Source organism: Spermophilus citellus (genome assembly GCF_964194105.1).
Source record: "Spermophilus citellus genome assembly, chromosome: 9".
NCBI lineage: Eukaryota > Metazoa > Chordata > Mammalia > Rodentia > Sciuridae > Spermophilus > Spermophilus citellus.
In genome coordinates, this window is record NC_138191.1 from 99,535,413 (window position 1) to 99,561,037 (window position 25,625).

Consider the following 25,625-nt stretch of genomic DNA (forward strand, 5'->3'; position numbering starts at 1 on the left):
AAACAGTCAAATGAAAATCTACAAAAATGGAGAAAGTATTTTTAAACTATTCATCTGACCAGAGATTGATTTCCAGAATATAAAAGCAACTCAAAACCTCACAGAAAAAAAAGTTGAGTGACCTAAATAGACCTTTTTCAAAGGAACATATACAAATGGTTGACTGCCTCTTCCAACCAGCAGACTACTGTGGGAGGTCAAGCACTTTGGTCCAGATCCATCCACACCAGCATGTGCTGGACCGAGGCTCACAGTAGGCCTGGGTCCACCCCTCTACCTGCAGGCATCTGCCAGAGCCCAGCCTCTGGCACAGGACCACCTCTTCTGACCAGTAGATTACTGGGGGAGCCCAGACCACCCACACTGACTTGCACAGGACTCAGGTCCAGTGTAGGTCTGAGTTCACCCTCCCCCACCTGGGAGCCTAAGTCTAATCCACTTCCATCTTGGGACACTGCAGTCATTGCCATAGCCTTCCTAATGCAGTAACCCCTAACTTTTTGACAGCAGACAGGGCCTAGAAGCAGCTGCATCTCAGAGCAGGCATCCCAAAGGGAGTGTGAGGCCCACTCTTTCAGCCCTATCTCTGTAAGACTTGCTTCCATCTTGGAGCATCTTAACTACCTCAGCTATTGCCACCACCACCTTTAGATGCAGTAGCATACATTGAGGTACACCAGCAGGGTCTATAAGCCCAACTTCAAGGTGAGGTATGGACAATCTGCATGGGTACTACAAGAATATAGGGAAGAAACAGTAATATCTCAGATCCACACTGTCCAGGAAGACACATAGACATAATGAAAAAACAAGGGAGGAAAGTGCCCCAAACAAACCAGGACACTATAACAACAGAACCCATGGACAGCAAAGTCAATGAAATGACAGAGAAGGAGTTCAGAAGGTTCATAATTAAAATGATCTGTGAATTAAAGAATAACCTAAATGAGCAAATACAGGCAAAAATTTGATCACTTCAACAAAGAGATAAGAGAACAAATACAGGTAGCAAAAAAGATTACTTCAAGAGAGAGACAGAAACTCTGAAAAAAAAACTAGTCAGAAATCCTTGAAATGAAGGATGCAATAAATCAAATAAAAACTCAATAGAAAGCATAATCAACAGAGACTAGATCACCTGGAATAAAGAATGTCAGGTAATGAAGACAAAATATACAATCTGGAAAATAAAGTTGATCACACAGTGGAGAAACCATAAACAGAACATTCAAGAATTGTGGGACAGATCAAAAGACCAAATATAAGAGTTATTGGGATAGAGGAAGGCACAGAGCTTCAAACCAAAGGAATGCACAATCATCTTCAATGAGATAATATCAGAAAATTTCCCAAGCATGAAGAATGAAATGGAAAACCAAATACAAGAGGCTTACAGGACACCAAATATACAAAATTACAACAGATCTACACCAAGGCATGTCATAATGAAAATGCCTAGCATACAGAATAAGGATAGAATCTTAAAAACTGCAAGAGAGAGGAATCAGATCACATATAGGGGGAGACCAATTTGTATCTCAGCAGATTTTTCAACTCAGACCCTCAAAGCCAGAAGAGTGTGAAGAAACCTACCAAACTCTGAAAGAAAATGGATGCCAACCAAGAATCTTATATCCAGCAAAACTAATCTTTAGATTTGATGATGAAATAAAAACCTTCCATGATAAACAAAAATTAAAAGAATTTACAATAGAAAGCCTGCACTACAGAACATCTTCAACAAAATATTCCACGAAGAGGAAATGAAAAACAATGATGAAAATCAGCAGAGGGAGGTATTATACTAAAGGAAAAATCTAATCAGAGGAGAAACCAAGTCACATTTAGTCACATTAAAAAAAAAAAAGACCCAACAATATGCTGCCTCCAAGAACTCATCTCATAGGAAAAAGCATCCACAGACTGAAGGTGAAGGGTTGGGAAAATTCATACCTCTCACATGGACTGTGGAAGCAAGCAGGGGTTTCCATCCTTATATCAAATAAAGTAGACTTCAAGCTAAAGTCAATCAAAAAGGATAAAGAAGGACACTGCATACTGCACAAGGGAACCATACACCAACAAGACTTTAACAACTATAAATATAAATGCCCCAAACAATGGAGTGTCTACATTCATTAAACAAACTCTTCTCAAGTTTAAGAGTCAAACTGACCACAACACAATAATTTTGGGTGACTTTAACACACCTCTTTCATCACTAGATAGATCTTCCAAACAAAAGCTGAACAAAGAAATGATAGAACTCAATAATACAATCAATAACTTAGACTAAACTGACATGTATAGAATATTTCATCCTTCAATGAGAGAATACACTTTCTTCTCAGCAGCACATGGATCCTTCTCTAAAATAGACCATATACTATGCCACAAAGCAACTCTCAGCAAATATAAAAAAGTAGAGATACTACCCTGCATTCTATCAGATTATAATGGAATGAAATTAGAAATCAATGATAAAATAAGAAATAAAATCCACTCCAACACCTGGAGACTAAATAATATACTATTGAATGAACAAGTGGGTTGCAGAAGAAACCAAGGAGGAGATTAAAAATTTTTAGAGGTGAATGAGAATACATATACAACATATTGAAATCTCCGGGACACTATGAAAGCAGTTCTAAGAGGAAAGTTAATTGCATGGAGTTCATTCCTTAAAAGAAGAAAAGTCAACAAATAAATGACTTAACATTACATCTCAAAGCCCTAGAAAAAGAAGAACAAATCAACACCAAAAGCAGTATAAGACAGAAAATAATTAAAATCAGAGCTGAAATCAATGAAACTGAAACAAAAGAAACAATTGAAAAAAATGTCAGAATTAAAAAATTGTTTTTTTTTGAAAAAATAAATAAAATTGACAGACCCTTAGCCATGCTAACAAAGAGAAGGAGAGAGAAAACTCAAATTACTAACATATGTGATGAAAAAGGAGATATCACAACAGACACTACAGAAACACAGAAGATAATTAGAAATTATTTTGAAAACTTGTACTCAAGTTTTTTTGAAAAATAAATAAAATTGGTTTTTTGAAAATTTTTTTTGAAAAAATAAATAAAATTGACAGACCCTTAGCCATGCTAACAAAGAGAAGGAGAGAAAAACTCAAATTACTAATATATGTGATGAAAAAGGAGATATCACAACAGACACTACAGAAACACAGAAGATAATTAGAAATTATTTTGAAAACTTGTACTCCAATAAAATACAAAATATTGAAAGCATCAACAAATTTCTAGAGTCATATAATTTTCCCAAATTGAATCAGGATCATATACAGAATTTAAACAGATCAATTTCAAGTGATGAAATAGAACATGCCATCAAAAGTTTACCAACCAAGAAAATCCCAGGACTGGATGGATACACAGCCGAGTTCTACAAGACCTTTAAAGAAGAACTAACACCAATACTCTTCAATTTATTTCAGGAAATAGAAAAAGAGAGAGCACTTCCAAACTCTTTCTATGAGGCCAATATCACCCTGTTTCCAAAACCAGGCAAAGACACATCAAAAAAAGAAAACTTCAGATCAATATCTCTAATCAACCTAAGTCTCTAATAGATGCTAAAATTCTCAATAAATTCTGGCAAATCAAATATAGAAACATATCAAAAAGATTATGCACCACTATCAAGTGGGATTCATCTCAGGGATGCAAGGTTGGTTCAACATATGGAAATCAATAAATGTAATTTATCACATCAATTGACTTAAAGATAAGAACCATAAGATCATCTCAATAGATGCAGAAAAAGCATTTGACAAAATACAGCACTGCCACAGTCTGGCTGCAGCAAAATAACCAGGGGGTGACGAGCAACTTGTGTAGATTGATACAGCAGGAGTGGAAGCCATTTATTGTGGACAACAGAGGTATTTATACATTCCACACAGCTTACCTTAATTAGCGTAAACTAGATACATCAGTCAACCAATAAGAAATCTCCACACTTAATGGCTCGCTGGCCTTACCTCACAAACCACTCCCTCTGGCATTTTGCCAGGCACCATCCAGACTTGTTTACAGACTCTAACATTTCTCTGGCAAAATGCCAGGCACCATCCTGACTTGTTTACAGACTCTAACACAGCACCACTTTATGTTCAAAACACTAGAAAAATTAGGAATAACAGGAACATATCTCAACACCATAAAGGCTATCTATGCTAAACCCCAGGCCAACATCATTCTAAATGGAGGAAGATTGAAAGCATTCCCTCTGAAAACTGGAACAAGACAGGGATGCCCTCTTTCACCACTTCCATTTACCATAGTTCTTGAAACACTGGCCAGAGCAATTAGACAGATGAAAGAAATTAAAAGGAAACAATTAGGAACGGAAAACTCAAATCACCACTATTTGCTGATGATAGGATTCTATACCTAGAAGACCCTAAAAGTTTCACCAGAAAACTTCTAGAACTAGTAAATGAATTCAGCAAAGTAGCAGGATATAAAATCTACACCCATAAATCAAAGGCATTTCTATATATCAGTGAAAAATCTTCAGAAAAGGAAATGAGGAAAATTATCCCATCTACAAAAGCCTCAAAAAATAAAATAAAATACTTGGGAATTAACGAAGAAAGATCTATACAATGAAAACTAACCCTGAAGAAAGAAATAAAAGAAGACCTTAGAAGATGGAAAGATCTAGCTTGCTCTTGGATAGGTAGAATTAATATTATCAAAATGACCATACTTCCAAAAGCACGATACAGATTTAATGCAATTCTAATCAAAATCCCAATGACATTCTTCATAGAAACAGAAAAAGCAATCATTAAATTCATCTGTAAAAGTAAAAGACCCAGAATAGCTAAAGCAATCTTTAGCAGGAAGAGTGAAGCAGGTGACATCACTATACCAGACCTTAAACTATACTACAGAGCAATAGTAACAAAAACAGCATGGTATTGGCACCAAAACAGACTGGTAGACCAATGGTACAGAATAGAGGACCAGAGACTAACCTACAAAATTACTATTATCTTATATTAGATAAAGATGCCAAAAACATGCATTGGAGAAAAGATAGCCTCTTCAACAAATGGTGCTGGGAAAACTGGAAATCCATATGCAACAAAATGAAATTAAACCCCTATCTCTCACCATGTACAAAATTCAATTCAAAATGGATCAAGGACTTAGGAATAAAACCAGAGACCCTGTGTCTAATAGAAGAAAAAGTAGGCCCTAATTTCCATCATGTGGGATTAGGCCCCAACTTCCTTAATAAGACTCCTTTGGTGCAAGAATTAAAATCAAGAATCAATAAATTGGTTGGACTCAAACTAAAAAGTTTCTTCTCAGCAAAAGAAACAATCTGTGAGGTGAATAGAGAGCCTACATCTTGGGAGCAAATCTTTACTTCTCACACATCAGATAGAGCACTAATCTCTAGGGTATATAAAGAACTCAAAAAGTTAAACACCAAAAAAACAAGTAACCCAATCAATAAATGGGCTAAGGATCTGAACAGACACTTCTCAGAAGATGATATACAATTAATCAACAAATATATGAAAAAATTTTCATCATCACTAGCAATCAGAGAAATGAAAATCAAAACCACTCTAAGATTTCATCTCACTCCAGTCAAAATGGCAGCTATTATGAAGACAAACAACAATAAGTGTTGGTGAGCATTCGGGGAAAAAGGTACACTCATACACTGCTGGTGGGACTGCAAATTGGTGCAGCCAATATGGAAAGCAGTATAGAGATTTCTTGGAAAATTGGGAATGGAACCACCATTTGACCCAGGTATCCCTCTCCTCATTCTATACCCAAAGGACTTAAAAACAGTATACTACAGGGACACAGCCACATCAATGTTTATAGCAGCACAATTCACAATAGCTGAACTGTGGAACCAACCTAGATGCCCTTCAATAGATGAATGGATTAAAAATGTTGCATATATACACAATGGAATATTACTCAGCAATAAAAGAGAATAAAGTCATGGCATTCACAGGTAAATGGATGGAGTTGGAGAACATAATGCTAAGTGAAGTTAGCCAATCCCCAAAGACCAAATGCCAAATGTTTTCTCTGATATAAGGAGTCTGATTCATAGTGGGGTAAGGAGAGGGAGCATGGGAGGAATAGACGAACCCTAGAGAGGCAGAGGGGTATAGGAGGGAAGGTAGGGGGCATGGGGTTAGAAAAGATGGTGGAATGTGATGGACATTATTATTCAAAGTACATGTATGAAGACATAAATTGGTGTGAATATACTATGTGTACAACCAGAGATATGAATATTGTGCTTTATATGTGTAATAAGAATTGTAATGCATTCTGCTGTCATATGTAAATAAAAAATTAATTTTAAAAAAACAAATGACCAACAAGTTCCACATCAGTAATCATCAGGAAAATGCAAACCCAAACCACAGTGAGATATTATCTCACTCCAGCTTAAATGGCTATTATAAAAACAGACAAAAAAATTAAAATTGGAGAAAGAGGACTCTCATGTACTGTTGATGTGAAAGTATATTGGTATAGCTATTATGAAAAACAGTGTGGAAGTACTTCAAAAAACTAGAAGTAAGACTATCATATGATATAGCAGTCCAATACAGAGTATATATGCAAAGGAATTGAAGTCAAAGAGACATCTGCATTTGCATATTTTTGGAAGCTCTATTCACAATATTCATAGGTGCCCAGTGATAAATGAATGGATAAAGAAAATGTGATATATATATACAGTGACACACACACATATATATATATATATACATATATATACATATACATATACAAAATGAAATATTATTCAGCCATTAAAAAATGAATTCATGTCATTTGCAGCAACATGGATCCAACTGAAGATATGTTAAGTTGAATGTCAGGCACAGAAAGACAAATACTGCATGTTCTCACTAATTTGTAGAACCTAAAAAGCTGTTCTCAATGAGGATAAAATAGTGATTACCAGAGCCTGAGAGGGGCGTAAGGGAGGGTGGGGTAGAAAGGGAATGGTTAATGTGTTCCTGGATACAGTTAGATAGAAAGAATAACTTTTACTGTTCCATTGCATGGTAGGATAACTATGGTCTACAATAGTTACTTAAATATTTCAAACTAACTAGTAGAGAGGATTTTAATGTTTACAACGCAAAGAAATTTTATATGTCTAAGGTGATAGAAATGCCAATTAGCTTAATCTGATAACAGTATGTTGTATACAAGTATTGAAATGTCATTGTTCCCCCACAAATATGTATAACTACTATGTGTCAATTAAATATAAAATATGTTTTTTTTTAAGAGAGAGGAAGGGGGGGGAGAGAGAGAGAGAGAGAGAGAGAGAGAGAGAGAGAGAGAGAGAGAGAGAATTTATTTATTTGTTTATTTTATTTCTCGGCGGACACAACATCTTTGTTGGTATGTGGTGTTGAGGATCGAACCCGGGCCGCACGCATGCCAGGCGAGCGCACTACCGCTTGAGCCACATCCCCAGCCCTAAAATATGTTTTAAAATAAAATTCTTCAGAAAGTGAAGCAGAGGACACTTCCTTACCAATCATTTTGTGACGAGAATAATTGTGATGTCAAAATATAATAAAGATATTATAAGGAAATGACAGAACAATATTCATCAGGAACATAGATGGAAAGATTGTTTAAAAGATACTAGTTAATCAGAGACTGGGACTGTAGCCCAATGGTAGAGCACTTGCCTGACACGTGTAAGGCACTGGGTTCGATCCTCAGCACCACATAAAAATAAATAAATAAAATAAAGGTATTGTGTCCATCTACAAATAAAAATATTAAAAGAAAAACTTTTTTTAAAGATACTAGTTAATCAGATCCAGTGAGATTTATTCCAGAACTACAAGGTTGGTTTAATATTTGAAATTTACTGTAATTCACATAAAAAATTAAAGAAAAAAACCTCATGCAAACATTTCAATGGAGCAGAAAATGCACTTGGCAAAATTCATCACCCTTTCATGATTTAAGAAAAACAAAATGAAAAAGCTAGGACCTGAAGAGAACTTCTTCAACCTGACAATATTCCATCTACAAAAATCCTGAAGCTAACTCCCTATTTTAGTGATGAAAAGCTGAAAGTGTTCTCTTTAAGATCATAATATAACAAGGATAACTGTTATTACCACACTTATTCACCATTATTCTGGAGATCCTGGCCAATACAGTATGAAAAAAAAGCACAAATATTGGAAAATAAGTAAAACATGTTTTTTCATATGTGATATGATTGTGTATGAAGAAAACCTTACAGAACCCACAAAAGAACTACTAGAAGTGATAAATTATTTATGAAGATCACAAAACACAGGTCAATATAAGCAACAGTTATAGTAATGATGGCACAGCTCTCTAAATTTATAAACTAAATGTAATTTACATTAAAACTTCAAGAAGATTTTTTTTTCAACCTGGAGTAAAATTACCTCAAATATTATGTGTACTAACAAAAGAACAAGACACATTAAAAACAATATTGAAAGAGAAGAATAAAATTTAGAGAAATCATATGATTAAGACTTATTATATCATTACAGTGTGTTATTGGCAGAGGGATAGATGTACAGATCAATGGAACTGATAGAGATCCCAGAGACACATTCATACACGTATGCCTAACAGATGTTTCACAAAGGTGCAAAAGCAGTTCAACCGAGAAAGGATAACCCCTTGAACAAATATTGCTTAGACAATAGTTCAAAAAATCAATCTGAATTAAAATTGGAGAAAGAGAACTCTCATACACTGTTGATATGAAAGTATATTAGTATATCTTGTCTTAACCCACACATTTATGCAAAAACTAACTGAAGATGGATCAAGGATATAAGTGTGAATGATAATACTTGAAGTCCAAAGCAATCTTGAAAAAGAACATAGTTGGAGGACTCATCTTTCCTGGTGTCAAAATATACTACAAAGCTACAGTAATCAAGACAGTGTGGTACTGGCATAGGAATAGACATACTAGACCAATGGAACAGAACTGATTATTCAAAAATAAGTACTCACATTTATAGTCAACTGATTTTTAACAAGAATATAAAAAAATTCAATGGGGAAAAATGGACTTTTCTACAAATGTTATTGAGACAACCAGATATCCACATGCAATCAAATGAAGTCACATCTCGTACCATACACAAAACTAACTCAAAACAGACCAAGCATCTAAAGTAAGAGCAAAAACTGTTAAACTTTAAAAAACATGCATAAATCTCCATGACCTTTGATTAAAAAACTGTTTTGTTTTGTTTTAAATACTGAAGGTTGAATCCAGGGGCACTCTACCACTGACTGAGCTCAGTCCTAGCCCTTTTTATTTTTTATTTTGAGACAGGAAACTTAGGGTCTCCCTAAGTTGCAGAGGATGGCCTCAAACCTGCAATCCTCCTGCCTCAGCTTCCTGAGTAGCTGGGACGACAGGTGTATACTACCATGCCTTGTATTTTCTGCCTTTTTTGATATGACACCAAAAGCATAAAAATAAAATTTAAAAAGTGGACTCATGAAAAAGAAATACTTTTGTTCTTCAAAGAACACCATTAGAAAATGAAAAGATAATAAATAAAAAGGGCTGGGAATGTAGCTCAGTGGCAAAAAAGAAAAAGAAAAAAAATTAAAACTCATGAAATGAGAAAACATTTTTACAAACAGAATATTTAACAGAGGATGCATATCTTGAAGATGAAGACAACTCTTAATACTTTAGTAATAAAATGACAACTCAAGTTTAAAAAAGAACAAAGAATCTGAACAGACATTAATCCCAAGAAGAATTTACATATCCAATAAGCAGATGAAATATTACTCAGTGTCATTATCCTTTAAGGAAATGTAAATCAGGATCATGATGAGATACTCCAGACACTCACAAGAATGCTTATCATTATAAAAGATTGATAATAACAAATGTTAAATGGTGGAAGATTGGGGCCCTCATACACAGTTAGTGGGCATATAAAATGGTTCAGGTGCTTTAGAAGATAGTCTGATAGTTCTTTAGCAGTTAAAAATAGTTACCATATGGGTTTTGGGGTTGTGGCTCAGCGGCAGAGCGCTCACCTCGCACATGCAAGACCCTGGGTTCGATCCTCAGCACCACATAAAAATAAATTAATAAAATAAAGATATTAAAAAATAGTTACCATATGGCCTAGAATTTCTTTTCCTAGGTATACTCCCAAGAAAGTTAAAAAACATGTTCACACAAAAATTTACACATAAATTTTTATAACAAGATTATTCACATAGCCAAAACATGGAAATAACTCAAAAGTCCAATGGGCAATAAATGGATAAACAAAATGTCATATATCCGTATGATGGAATATTTTTCAGTCATAAAAAGAAGGAAGTACTTACTATAACATGGATATAGTACTATATCATAGTAAGCACTATAACATGGATGAACTTTGAGAACACGCTAAGTGGAAGAAGCCAGACACAACAGACCATATATGGTATGGCTTTATTTATAATGGATGCCCAGAATGGGCACATATATAGACATAGAAAGTGAAATGGTGGTTGTTTAGGCCTATGATGGATGGGAGGTAATGAGGAAGGGGTGATTTCTAAGAGTATGTTTATGTGTGTGTGTGGGGGGGGGGTCTTAAATAAAAAAATGTTCTAAAATTGATTGTGGGGATAGTTTTACAACTCTGTGACTATAGTCATAACCACATAGACTATATATTTTTGTGGTGCTGGGAATTGAACCCAGGGCTTTGTGCATACTAAGTGTGTACCATTGAGCAATGTCCCAAGCCTCAAATTATGTTTTATTTCTTTCTTTATTTTTGTTGTGCTCGGGATTAAATCCAGAGCTTCACACATACTAGGCAAGTGCTCTACCACTGAGCTACATTCCCAGCCTTTGGAGCATATATTTTAAATGAGCAAATTATATGGTTTATATTTTTGGTTTTGGTACTGGGGATTGAACCCAGGGGTGCTTAACCACTGAGCCACATCCCAGTCCTTTTATCTTTTATTTTGAGACAAGATCTCACTAAGCTACTAAGGCCCTCACTAAGTTGATAAAACTGGCTTTGAACTTGTGATCCTCCTGCCTTAGGCTCCTGAGTTGCTGGGATTATAGGCATGTGCAACTGTGCCCAGTTTAGTCTAATTTCTGTGGCTCTAACAAAATAACTGAGCCTGGGAAAAGATGGCCGCTGCGTACGAGGGTTGCTGAAGTGCTGAGCCTGGTGCTCAGAGCAGCGGCTTTAATCGAGACTTCGCGCAGCTTGTTAGAGCTCCTTTCACCATTAATCTGTAGTGGACCACCCTGCCAAGCAGCAGAAAAAACAAAGAGACGCTTGGCTCCCGGACGCTTTCCTGCTCAGAGCTGCGGGCGCTTTGCGCCCATCTGCTTCCTCTTTCACTTCGCTCCCAGCAGAGAAGCTGAATGGGTAATCAGCAGTGGATTGTAAGTACCTGAGGCAAAGAAAGCTCAGTACACCCCGCCTTTTTTTTGAATATTGTCTATACAGGGAGAGTAAGTGGATTGGAATTGTTGGCTGGGTTGTGGTTTCGGGGCCGAAAATCCACCACGCGGGAGCCGCCATTTGCTTTCTGCATGCTGTCTTGATGGCCCTGTCTACACGGTCCAGCTGCCGCATCTAGAGACTGGAACTGGGCTGCGTGCCGAGCCCTGTCCTCCGAAGGCTGGACCACGGCCTCAAGTGCCTCGGTCGCCTGTTCCCTGCTGCACCTTGGGGCAGAGCCTGCTCTGGGGTCGTTCGGCATCCCCCTGCGAGGGGACCCGTGCTCTGAAGGAAGGGGCTGGAGAGCCGCGGCAGCAGCCGCTTGGGCCCCGGGAGCTAGGCACCGGGCCGAGGAGCAGCGGAGGCCGTGGCGGCGCTGCTAAGGTCGCGGACAAGCGCGGCGCCCAAGAGCGCGGCCCAGAGGTGGAGGCGACGGCAGCAGGGTTTCAGTTCTAGAAAACTGGACTGGAAACACAAGCAGCAGTTTGTATAACCCCAAGATCTTGCTTATGCCAGGAAACTGTAAGGGTAACATGAATATCATTGAGGAGGTCTAACATGGCGGCAGGCGCAGAGAGATCAAGTCTCTGACCTCTTCAACTGCACGGGCATAGGGAGCTGTAAATTATCTAAAGCCTGTTTGCTCAGGATCACTAGGCAATGCTGAGCTGATGTGGAGCTAGGGCGTACACTTTGGGCCCCTCAGAAAACACACACTGAGCACGAATCTGCTGCATTCAAGCCCCGGTTCACCTGCTTCTCGTGACTCAGCACTAACGATCCTGCTGAAATAACTAGTTGGCCCACCTGATCTCACAGAGGTAAAAGCCAACTGAGCACCATAGCCAGACCCAGGGAATCAGGAGTGACGTGGGACTAGTGGCTCAGAACCCCTGGCTATCGCTCCCACCAGGGCTGACAACAGAGGTCCCTTGCACCAGCTACCAGGGGAGTTGCTACCTGAGGGCAAACAAACTTGCTGGGGGTCCTCAGCCCCAAGCCCTACAAACTTAGGGTCCGAGGGAGGCAAACAGAAAGGGTGTGCCCAGGCATCCATGAAAAGAGGGCTCCCAGGAGCAGCGGACCCGGCGTGTAGCCAGTATTGTGGTAAGCGTCACAGGTGAGTGGGGCCTGGATTGAGGAACCACAAGAGAAGGACCTAGGCACTCAGGACTGGAGACCCGCACAGTCTGGGAAGAAGAGCTGAGGCACAGTGATTGGTTCCCACCTATCAAGAGGAGAAGCCTGGCCCAGTGGGCATAGCTCCACCTACTGGAAGAGAAGTTAATCGAGCTCTATGACTGCATTTTTTATTATTATTATTATTTTTAATGATTATTATTAGTATTTTTTTATTTTATTCTCACTTTTTGTAGTTGATGTTGTTGTTGTTCTTTAACTTTCTTATTAATGGTTTCTTTTTTTTAATTCTTTTTATTCTATTATTATTACTATTATTTTTTAAACTTCAATTTCTATTTTTTTATTATCATTATAATTTTTTTTGTTTGTTTTAAATTTTTATTTTTTCGTTTTTTCTTTCTTTCTTTTCACTTTTTTTTCTTTTGTCTTTTCATTTCTTTTCAATTTTCTTATTCCCCCTTTCTTGAATTCTACCTGCCTACACTCACTCTCTTTAGTGACTTCTTCCCTTCACTTCTAATACCTCTCCTCCCAAGCATCAAATAAATTTATAAGAGTAAACAGTAACTCAGCAGTCAAACAGAACAAGAAGTATCATGAGCATAAAAAAGCAAGGAAGAAAAGGAGTACAAACAATGGAGGACAGCCTAAATATTCAGGAGGACCTGGAGTCATCAGAAAAATGGCCATATAAAGAACTCAAGGAACACCTTAGACAGATGGAAAGGAACCTTAAAGATCACATTGAAAATGAATTACATAAACAGATAAAAGAAGAAGTTAAGCATCTTTATCAGGAGATAGAGATTATAAAAAAAAATCAAATAATAATTCTAGAAATGAAGGAAACGATAAACCAAATTAAAAACTCAATCGAGAGTATCACTAACAGAGTGGAGCAAGTAGAAGCCAGAACGTCAGATAATGAAGACAAAATATATCATCTTGAAAAGAGTCTAGCCAACTCAGATAGGCCGGTAAAAAATCACGAGAAAAACATCCAAGAGATTTGGGATAACTTAAAAAAACCAAACTTACGAGTCATCGGGATAGAGGAAGGCACAGAGATTCATGCCAAGGGAATGAGTAACTTGCTGAATGAAATAATTACAGAAAACTTTCCAGAAATAAAAAAGGAAACAGATATACAAATTGTAGATGCATACAGGACACCGAGCACACAAAATCACAGTAGACCAACGCCAAGACACATTGTTATGAAGATATCCAATATACAGAACAAAGAGAAAATATTAAAAGCTACAAGAGAAAAGAGGCAGATTACATTTAGGGGTAAACCAATAAGGTTAACAACGGATTTTTCATCACAGACGCTGAAAGCGAGAAGATCCTGGAACAACGTATTTCAAACACTGAAAGACAATGGATGCCAACCAAGAATTCTGTATCCAGCAAAATTAAGCTTCAGATACGAGAACGAAATAAAAATCTTTCATGATAAACAAAAGCTAAAAGAATTTGTAGCCAGAAAACCAGCATTGCAAAGCGTCTTGAGCAAAACTCTACACGAGGAAGAAAATAAAAACAATAACCAAAACCATCAGCGGGAAGTGCCTCGGTAAAGACAGAGGACAGGGGGAAAGCTAATCATGGAGAAACAAATTAAATTAGAAAAAAAAGAGATAAATAATCAAACATGGCAGGAAGTACAAACCATATATCAATAGTAACTCTAAACGTTAATGGCTTAAACTCTCCAATAAAGTGACATAGGCTGGTAACATGGATTAAAAAAACAAATCCAACAATATGCTGCCTCCAGGAGACACATCTGATTGGAAAAGACATACACAGGCTCAAGGTAAAAGGTTGGGAAAAAATATACCACGCACACGGTCCTCGTAAGCAAGCAGGGGTGGCCATTCTCATATCGAATAAAATCGACTTCAAGACTAAGTTAATCAAAAGGGATAAGGAAGGACATTATATACTGTTAAAAGGAACCATTCACCAACAAGACATAACAATTATCCATATTTATGCACCAAATAATGGCGCTGCGACGTTCATAAAACAAACTCTCCTCAAGTTCAAGAATCAAATAGACCACAACACAATAATCATGGGTGACTTCAACACACCTCTCTCACCATTGGACAGATCCTCCAAACAAAAGTTGAATAAAGAAACTATTGACCTCAATATCACAATCAATAACCTAGACTTAACTGACATATATAGAATATATCAACCATCATCAAGTGGGTATACTTTTTTCTCAGCAGCACATGGAACCTTCTCAAAAATAGATCATATATTATGCCATAGGGCAACCCTCAGTAAATATAAACGGGTTGAGATAATACCATGCACTTTATCAGATCATAATGGAATGAAACTGGAAATCAATGATAAAAGAAGGAAGGAAAAATCCTACATCACATGGACAATGAACAATATGTTACTGAATGATCAATGGGTTACAGAAGACATAAAGGAGGAAATCAAAAAATTCTTATAGATAAATGAAAATACAGACACAACATATCGGAATCTATGGGACTCAATGAAAGCAGTTTTAAGAGGGAAATTCATCGCCTGGAGGTCATTCCTCAAAAAAAAAAGGAAAAACCAACAAATAAATGAGCTCACACTTCATCTCAAAGCCCTAGAAAGGAAGAGCAAAACAACAGCAAATGTAGCAGAAGGCAAGAATTAATTAAAATCAGAGCAGAAATCAATGAAATTGAAACAAAAGAAACTATTGAAAAAATTAACAAAACAAAAAGTTGGTTCTTTGGAAAAAATAAATAAGATCGACAGACCCCTAGCCATACTAACGAAGAGAAGAAGAGAGAGAACTCAAATTACTAACATACGGGATGAAAAAGGCAATATTACAACAGATGCTTCAGAAATACAGAAAACAATTAGAAATTATTTTGAAAACCTATATTCCAATAAAATAGAAGATAGTGAAGACATCGATAAATTCCTTAAGTCATATGATTTGCCCAGACTGAGTCAGGAGGAAACTCACAACTTAAACAGACCAATATCAATAGATGAAATAGAAGAAGCAATCAAAAGACTTCCAACCAAGAAAAGCCCAGGACCGGATGGGTATACAGCGGAGTTCTACAAAACCTTTAAAGAAGAATTAATACCAATACTTTTCAAGTTATTTCAGGAAATAGAAAAAGAGGGAGCTCTTCCAAATTCATTCTATGAGGCCAACATCACCCTGATTCCGAAACCAGACAAAGACACCTCAAAGAAAGAAAACTACAGACCAATATCTCTAATGAACCTAGATGCAAAAATCCTCAATAAAATTCTGGTGAATCGGATACAAAGGCACATCAAAAAAATTGTGCACCATGATCAAGTAGGATTCATCCCTGGAATGCAAGGATGGTTCAATATACGGAAATCAATAAATGTTATTCACCACATCAATAGACTTAAAGACAAGAACCATATGATCATCTCGATAGACGCAGAAAAAGCATTTGACAAAGTACAGCATCCCTTTATGTTCAAAACATTAGAAAAACTAGGGATAACAGGAACTTACCTTGACATTGTAAAAGCTATCTATGCTAAGCCTCAGGCTAGCATCATTCTGAATGGAGAAAAATTGAAGGCATTCCCTCTAAAATCTGGAACAAGACAGGGATGCCCCCTATCACCTCTTCTATTCAATATAGTTCTCGAGACACTGGCCAGAGCAATTAGACAGACGAAAGAAATTAAAGGCATAAAAATAGGAAAAGAAGAACTTAAATTATCACTATTTGCGGATGACATGATTCTATACCTAGAAGACCCAAAAGGGTCTACAAAAAAACTACTAGAACTAATAAATGAATTCAGCAAAGTGGCAGGATATAAAATCAACACACATAAATCAAAGGCATTTCTGTATATCACCGACAAAACTTCTGAAACGGAAATGAGGAAAAACACTCATTCACAATATCCTAAAAAAAAAATAAAATACTTGGGAATCAACCTAACAAAAGAGGTGAAAGACCTATACAATGAAAACTACAGAACCCTAAAGAAAGAAATAGAAGAGGATCTTAGAAGATGGAAAAATATACCTTGTTCATGGATAGGCAGAACTAACATCATCAAAATGGCGATATTACCAAAAGTTCTCTATAGGTTTAATGCAATGCCAATCAAAATCCCAATGGCATTTCTTGTAGAAATAGATAAAGCAATCGTGAAATTCATATGGAAAAATAAAAGACCCAGAATAGCAAAAACAATTCTAAGCAGGAAGTGTGAATCAGGTGGTATAGCGATACCAGATTTCAAACTATATTACAGAGCAATAGTAATAAAAACAGCATGGTACTGCTACCAGAACAGGCGGGTGGACCAATGGTACAGAATAGAGGACACAGAGACTAATCCACAAAGCTACAACTATCTTATATTTGATAAAGGAGCTAAAAACATGCAATGGAGAAAGGATAGCATCTTCAACAAATGGTGTTGGGAAAACTGGAAATCCATATGCAACAAAATGAAACTGAATCCCCTCCTCTCGCCATGCACAAAAGTCAACTCAAAGTGGATCAAGGAGCTAGATATCAAATCAGAGACTCTCCGTCTGATAGAAGAAAAAGTTGGCTCCGATCTACAGATTGTGGGGACGGGCTCCAAATTCCTTAATAGGACACCCATAGCACAAGAGTTAATAACAAGAATCAACAAATGGGACTTTCTTAAACTGAAAAGTTTTTTCTCAGCAAGAGAAACAATAAGAGAGGTAAATAGGGAGCCTACATCCTGGGAACAAATTTTTACTCCTCACACTTCAGATAGAGCCCTAATATCCAGAGTATACAAAGAACTCAAAAAATTAGACAATAAGACAACAAATAACCCAATCAACAAATGGGCCAAGGACATGACAAACACTTCACAGAGGAGGACATACAATCAATCAACAAGTACATGAAAAAATGCTCACCATCTCTAGCAGTCAAGGAAATGCAAATCAAAACCACCCTAAGATACCACCTCACCCCAGTAAGATTGGCAGCCATGATGAAGTCAAACAACAATGAGTGCTGGCGAGGATGTGGGGAAAAGGGTACTCTTGTACACTGCTGGTGGGACTGCAAACGGGTGCGGCCAATTTGGAAAGCAGTATGGAGATTCCTGGGAAAGCTGGGAATGGAACCACCATTTGACCCAGCTATTGCCCTTCTCAGACTATTTCCTGAAGACCTTAAAAGAGCACACTACAGGGATACTGCCACATCAATGTTCATAGCAGCACAATTCACAATTGCTAGACTGTGGAATCAACCCAGATGCCCTTCAATAGATGAATGGATAAAAAAAATGTGGCATTTATACACCATGGACTATTACGCAGCACTAAAAAATGACAAAATCACAGAATTTGCAGGGAAATGGATGGCACTAGAGCAGATTATGCTTAGTGAAGCTAGCCAATCCCTAAAAAACAAATACCAAATGTCTTCTTTGATATAATGAGACCAACTAAGAACAGAACAGGGAGGAAGAGTAGGAAGAAAAGATTAACATTAAACAGAGACATGAGGTGGGAGGGAAAGGGAGAAAAAAAGGGAAATCACATGGAAATGGAGGGAGACCTCATTGTTATACAAAATTGCATATAAGAGGTTATGGAGGAAAATGAATTATAGTAGATGGGGTAGAGAGAGAAGATGGGAGGGGAGGGGAGGGGGGATAGTAGAGGATAGGAAAGGTAGCAGAATACAACAGTCACTAATATGGCAGTATGTAAAAATGTGATGTGTAACCGATGTGATTCTGCAATCTGTATTTGGGGTAAAAATGGGAGTTCATAACCCACTTGATTCTAATGTATGAAATATGATTTGTCAAGAGCTTTGTAATTTTGTGAACAACCAATAAAAAAAAAAATAACTGAGCCTGGGTACTTTATATAGTAGAGAACTTTATTTGGCTCATGATTCTGATGACTATAAAGTTCAAACAGCATGGTGCCACAATATGGCTGTGTCCCAACATGGTGGAGAAGTGAAAAGGAAATCAGCTATGCGCAGAAGGGTCATATGTATCAATAAGAAAGCAAGAGGGGGGAGGGGCCGGGCTCTTTTTTAGGCTCTACTTCTAATTCTAGTTCTCTTGCTATTTCTATTACATAGTTAGTTTCTCCATTGAAGTCTTGAGCCCCTCAAAGTCATCTATGAGAGTTGGAATCAACTCGTTCCCCCCTTCTTCATGCTAATATTTTGAGCTCCTTCCCTGCATCAGGAATGTTCTAAATGGCATTTTGAATGGTGATCCCTTTCCAGAAGGTTTTCTATTTTCTTTGCCCAGATCTCCCAGAGGAATTGCTATTTATAGCAGCTATAGCCTTATGAAATATATTTATTAAATAATAAGACTTAAAAGGTGAACTTACTCCTTCATTCATGGGCTGCAGAACAGATGTTGTATTAGGCATGAAAACATTAATCTCCAAGCTCTTGGGTGACCAGGTACATGGTCAAGGAGCAGTAATATTTTGAAAGGAATCTTTCTTTTTGAGTAGTAGATCTCAAATGTGGGCTTCAAATATTCAGTAAACCACGTTGTAAAAACATGTCATCCATTTATAGAGCACAAAGTAGACTTAGTATAATTTTATTAATTAAAAAAAACACATCATAAAAATAATGCAAAGAAAAACTACAAAATGGATGAAGATATTAAAATTACCATAACTGGAAAAGGTTTAGTTTCTAGAATGAATGATCCTTTCAAAGTGTTATAAAAAGACAAAAAAACCTATTAGGAAAAAAGTAAAAAGATAGCTGGCATTTTATATAAGAGGAAATAATTGTATCCAGTGAACTTTAGAAAAGACAATTGCCTCATTTTTTTAGCAGAAAAAATACAAATTAAAACTATAGTGAGATAACAATAAAGTGAATGAGAAAAGCCACAGACTGGGGAAAAATATTTGCAAAAAGCATTATCGGATAAAGGACTGTTATCCAAAATATACAAAGAACTTTCTAGATTTCAATAAGAAAATGAGTAACCTGATTAAAAAATAAGCAAAAGACCTGAACAGACACCTCATTAAAGAAAATATACAATTGACAAATAAGCACACAAAAATGTTTATCAGGGAATTGTAACTTAAAATGAGATACCACTAGACATCTTTTAGAATCAGGAATATCCAAAATATTGATGACACTAATTGCTGGCAAGGAGGTGCAGCAACAATAGCTCTCATGCATTACTGGTGGGAATGCAAACTGATACAGCCACCTTGAAAGATGGTTTGGCAGTTTTTACAAAACTATACACATTTGCAATATGATTCAGCAATCATGTTCTTTGGTACTTTCCCAAATGGGTTGAAAAATTATGTCTACCCAAAAACCTACACATAGATGTTCATAGCAGCTTAATTCATAATTATCCCAAACTTTAAAGCAACCAAGATGTCTTTCTATAAGTGAATGGATAAATTGTGGTATATCCAAATAATGGAATATTATGCAGTGCTGGAAAAAAATGAGCTAACAAGCCATGAAAAGATAAGAAAGAAAGAAGCTTAAAGCCATTCCCAAGTGAAAGAAGCCAATCTGAAAAGACCACATAGTATATGATTCCAATTATATGACATTCTAGAAAAGGCAAAGACTATGGGAACAATATAGCAATCAGTGGCTGTGAGGGTAAAAAGGGAAGAAATAAATTAGAGGGGCACAAAAGTTTTTTAGGTTAGTAAAACTATTCTGTATAATAACATAATGGCTGATACATATCATTACACATTTGTTAAACGGACAGACTACATAATACTCAAAGTGAACCTTAAATGTAAACTATGAATTTTAGATTATGATGTCAATGTGGGTTTACAAGTTGTAATGAATATACCTTGGGTGCAGGGTATTGACAGAGAGGCTGTGCATGTGTGGGGTCAAGGGGTATATGGACTATGTACTTACTTTCTGCTCAGTTTTGCTGTGGACCTAAAATAGCTAATGATAATGATGATGATGATGATAACAATAATAATAATATATACTTAAAGAAAAAAAAACAAAACTAAGATGGGTGCAATGGCAAGAGAATCACTTGAGCCCAGGTGTTTGAGACTAGCCTGGACAATATAGCAAGATCCTGTCTCCAAAAGAACAACTACAACAACAACACATGTTAAAAAACTAAAACAAAGTGCTATAGTGAGATAGTATTACAAATTCATTAGATTGTCAAAAAATTACAAGCCTTAAATATTAATATTTGTTGAATATATAAAGCAATTTATGATCTTTTACATGTATACTAATAAAACTACTTTTAAAAATAAAGAATTATAAAATAATGTTGAACATGCAAATAATCCATGACTCAGCAATTCTAGTTTAAAAACAATTTTTAAAAAATTGTACTGGGGATTGAACCCAGGTGCACTAAACCACTGACCCACATCCCCAGCCCTTTTTATTTCTTTTTTATTTTAAAATTTTTTAAAATGTTGATGGACCTATATTTTATTCATTTATTTATATGCGATGCTGACAATAGGACCCAGTGCCTCACACATGGTAGGCTAGTACTCTACTACTGAGCCACAACCTCAGCCTCCTATTTTCAATTTTTTTATTTTGAGACAGGGTCTTGCTAAGTTGTTTAGAACCTTGCTAAATTGCAGAGACTGGCTTTGAACTTGTGATCTTCCTGCCTCAGCCTCCCAGGCTGCTGGGATTACAGGTATGTACCTCCATGCCTGGTGCAATTCTAGTTTTCAACATAGTTTCTATAGAAAAGTTCCTGGAGAAACAATTGAAAATAACCCAAATATCTACCACATACAACTTGATATATTCATACAACAGAATAACAAATAGTAAAAATAATGAACTGTGACTATGTGCATCAAGTTTGATGAATCTCATAAATGTAATACTAGACATAAAGGGAACATTAGATATGGAACCCAAAAAGTATAAAATTTGGTAACATATTGTTCAGGAATCCATAACATTAATAGTAAAACTATAAAGGAAAACAAGAAAATGGTTAAGTGCATTTACAGACTAGAAGATCTTTCACTGGAGAAATAAGAAATAACTTGTGAGAGATTTGAGATTCAGGATACCTCAAAGGAGCTGGTAATGTTCTATTTCTTATTCTGGGTAACATGTATTAGAAATCTCATTTATAAGCTAGGTGTGATAGTGTGCACCTATAGTTCCAGCTTCTTGGAAGACTGGGACAGAAGGATATGTTGTTCCCTGAAGTTTAAGGCTAGCCTGGGTAATATAATGAGACCCTATCTTTTAAAAAATCTATTTTAAATTATGTGTGTGCATACTCTTCTGTAGGTGTGTATTACTTCACAATAAAAGCTTTTTTAAAAAATCAGGCTCTACACATCAATGTTTATAGCAGCTCAATTCACAATAGTTAAACTGTGGAACCAACCTAGGTGCCCTTCAATAGATGAATGGATAAAGAAACTGTGGTAGATATACACAATGGAATATTACTCAGCATTGAGAGAATAAAATTATGGCATTTGCAGGTAAATGGATGGAGTTGTAGAATATCATGCTAAATGAGGTAAGTCAATCCCCAAAAAGCCAAAAACTGAATATTCTTTCTGATAATTGGATGCTGATCCACAATGGGGTGGGGGGGGGATGGAGGAACTTTCATTGGGCAAAGGGGAGGGAGGAGAGAGGCAGGAAAGATGGTAGAATGAGATAGACACCATTACCTTAGACACATGTATGACTGCACATATGGTTAAACTCTACATCATCTACAATCAGAGAAGTGAAAAGTTGTGCTGTAATTGTTTACAATGAATTAAAATGCATTCTGTTGTCATATTCATATATACCTAATTAGAACAAATAAATAAATAAATAATCAGGCTCTAGATCTTTATTATATGAAGCCATATTTTTGCTATACTTTTCATCCTCCTGCCAGAGGATGGATAGAACAATCTATCTCTAGTAGGAGTTGAGCTTAATATAGAGGCAGAAATTGAGACAAGAAAAAAAGAGAGACTCAATGAAAGAGGCTTTTTATACTGAAAGTGCTTTATGGCTGAGGTCAGCATTTCTTTTTGTTTCTTTCTTTTTTTTTTGTTCTATTATAGTTCTGTTATTATTTTTCACATATTTTTGTTCTATTAAAACTTTCTTATTATAATTTTAATGGGGTTCCTATCATTGGATGTTAAGAATTCTGACCAAAAGCCTTAAAAGAAGAAGAAAACCCTGTCATTTGTGACAACATGGATGAACCTGGAAGATATTAAACTAAGTGAAATAAACTAGGGACAAAAAGACAAATACCACATGACCTCACTCATACACAGGATCTAAAAATATCAAACTCATGAATAAGAGAGTAGAATGGTATTTACCAGGGGCCCGGGGAGTGGTGGGAGGCTTGTAGGGATGTGGATGAAAGGACAGAGAAGTTCAGTTAAAAAGGAGGAATAAGTCCATGAGATCTATTGTACTACATGGTGACTATGTTACCAACAATGTATTATATTCTTGAAAACTGTTGAGAGTAGATTTAAGTGTTCTCACCAAAAATAAAAAAAATAAGTGAGGTAACACAGATATTTATTAATTTAATGTAGCTATTGTACAGTGTATATACAATCTCAAAACAAATGTTGTATATCATAAATGATAAAAATATTTATCAATTGAAAATATTTTTAAAAATATTCCTGAAAATTTTATGTCTACTTGTACATTCTCTCTCCCACTACACCATGAACTTTGTAAAAGCAGGGAATATTCTCACTTGTTTATCACCAAATTCCCGGTTGCCTAAAACAACGCCCCCTGCTTTTCACATATTTGTTGAATGAATAATAAACTACTTAAAATTTCACTTCTGACAGTTTTGTAATTTTCTATTTGGTGGTGATTCCACCATTAAATATGATGGCATCATTATATCACTAGTACCCAGCCAAATGCCTAGCAAAATGCTCAATAAATTAAATAAATATCAAATAGACACATAGAAACAATATTTTCCTCTGCAATGCAATCTTTACTTCAAACTCCTTCATTTGAAAGTCAGAGCAAATAACCTTCTGAATTAATTTGATCTTTATATTCATCTGCTTAATATCTTGCAGCAGACAATTCTTTCTCTTTTCTTTCTCCTCCAGCCGCCCAAGATGCCAAAAGGAAGAAGGCCAAGGGGGAAAACGTGGCCCAGGCCTCCACCCTGGTCAAAAAGCAGAAAGCCAAGAAGGTGGTGAACCCACTGTTGGAGAAGAAGCTGAAGAACTTTGGCATAGGACAGGACATCCAGCCCAAAAGGGACCTTACCCGCTTTGTAAAATGGCCCCGCTACATCCAGCTGCAGCGGCAAGGGGTTATTAACAGTCACCCAGCAGCTTAAGCGTGCCCACAAGTACAGACCAGAGATGAAGCAGGGCAAGAAGCAGAAGCTGTTGGCTTGGGCTGAGAAGAAAGCTGCTGGCAAAGGGGATGTCCCTACAAAGAGACCGCTGGTCCTTGGAGCAAGGGGTCAGCTGGTGGTGATTGCACATGTCGTGGATCCCATGGAGCTAGTTGTCTTCCTGCCCTTCCTGCTTGGCAAAATTAGTGTCCCAAGGTGGGAGTTCCTTACTGCATCATCAAAGGGAAGGTCAGGCTGGGACGTCTGGTTCACAGGAAGACATGCATCACTGTGCGTTCACACAGGTTAACTTGGAAGACAAAGGAACTCTGGCTAAGCTGGTGAAAGCTATTAGAACCAACTACATTGACAGATATGAGGTCCATAGCCATATGGGGAGGCAACATCCTGGGTCCAAAACCCGTGGTTGTCATTGCCAAGCTGGAAAAGGCAAAGGCTAAATAAAGAACTTGCCACTAAAGTGGGATAAATGTACACTGTTGGGTTTCTGTACATAAAAATAATAAATTGTCCTCTTGGGCGGGGAGAAACCCTGCCGTAATAGTAATAATGTACTTCCATGGTGCTCACTTTTCTGAATGCTTTTCACATACTAATTCATTTACTCCCACAACAACTCAGTGGAGGGGAAATTATTCTCACTTTTCAGAAACATAGGCAAACAGACACAGAGAAGTTAAGTAACTTCCCTAAGATTACAAAGTAGTTGTAGAGCCTGGTTTTAAATATGTGGAATCTGGCTTTACAATATATGCTCTTGACCATGATCCTGTAATCCCTTTCCGTGGATTTGTATAGACAAAGGAGCAAAATCCAAAATTCTTAGGAGTTCCATTAAATCTTAACTCCAAAGTTGTTTCCTACCTCTCCCTTCTATGAACCCTAGGTTTCGAAAGGTAACGTTTACTTTTGAACAAAATATTTCCTTTGTTCCCTTTCCTCCTGGCAAACTTTCATTCATTTCTCAAAACCCAGTTCAAAAGATCTTCTATTGAAGCCCTCCTCAATTCAGACTTCCTTGTTTGCACTCTTAAAACTTTGTGAGTTCTTATCACAGTGTTGTAATTATTAGTTTGTATGGTTTTCTTCTCTCTAAGGCTAGGCTCATATCTTATTTGTTTACAAATAGGCTCGATGGCAAAATTAGCAATGCCACATAAAAGGCACTAAAATGTTTATTAAATGAACCAACACTGAGTTCAACTTGACTTCAGTACTCTACACTTGATCTTAGCCAAAAGGCCGAGAAGCGATTGACTTCAGTACTCTAGATGCAGAGTGAAACTTTGGCATCCTATCAGTTTGTCACTATCTATTAATGCTCTATGACCACTGATATATTTGTTTTGTTTAGCTGTATCACAGTTTCAAATTTCTACTAGTCTCTGCTTTTTTTACCTTTGTCCACATAACATTGTTTTGACACTTCTCATATAGCACAAAGTAAATTATGGTTTGCCTTTCTCACTTGTACTAAACAAGCCCCTTGAAGGATACTTATCATCCCCAATAGAGGGGCCCAAGG

At 36.7% G+C, this 25,625-nt stretch overlaps 1 protein-coding gene and 1 pseudogene across 3 annotated transcripts in view; one reads left to right on the forward strand and one right to left on the reverse strand.

The window, feature by feature from the left end:
* The window catches only part of LOC308655947 (uncharacterized protein C1orf185), a gene marked incomplete at its 5' end in the record, with an annotated part of 164,989 nt that overhangs the window by 12,433 nt on the left and 126,931 nt on the right, over positions 1 to 25,625 (reverse strand). The gene's annotated exons all lie outside the window — the stretch shown is intronic.
* Positions 232 to 24,544, forward strand: LOC308656798 (large ribosomal subunit protein eL8-like; annotated as a pseudogene). Its single transcript has 2 exons — positions 232 to 394; positions 23,844 to 24,544. The product of its transcript is annotated as a large ribosomal subunit protein eL8-like (transcript).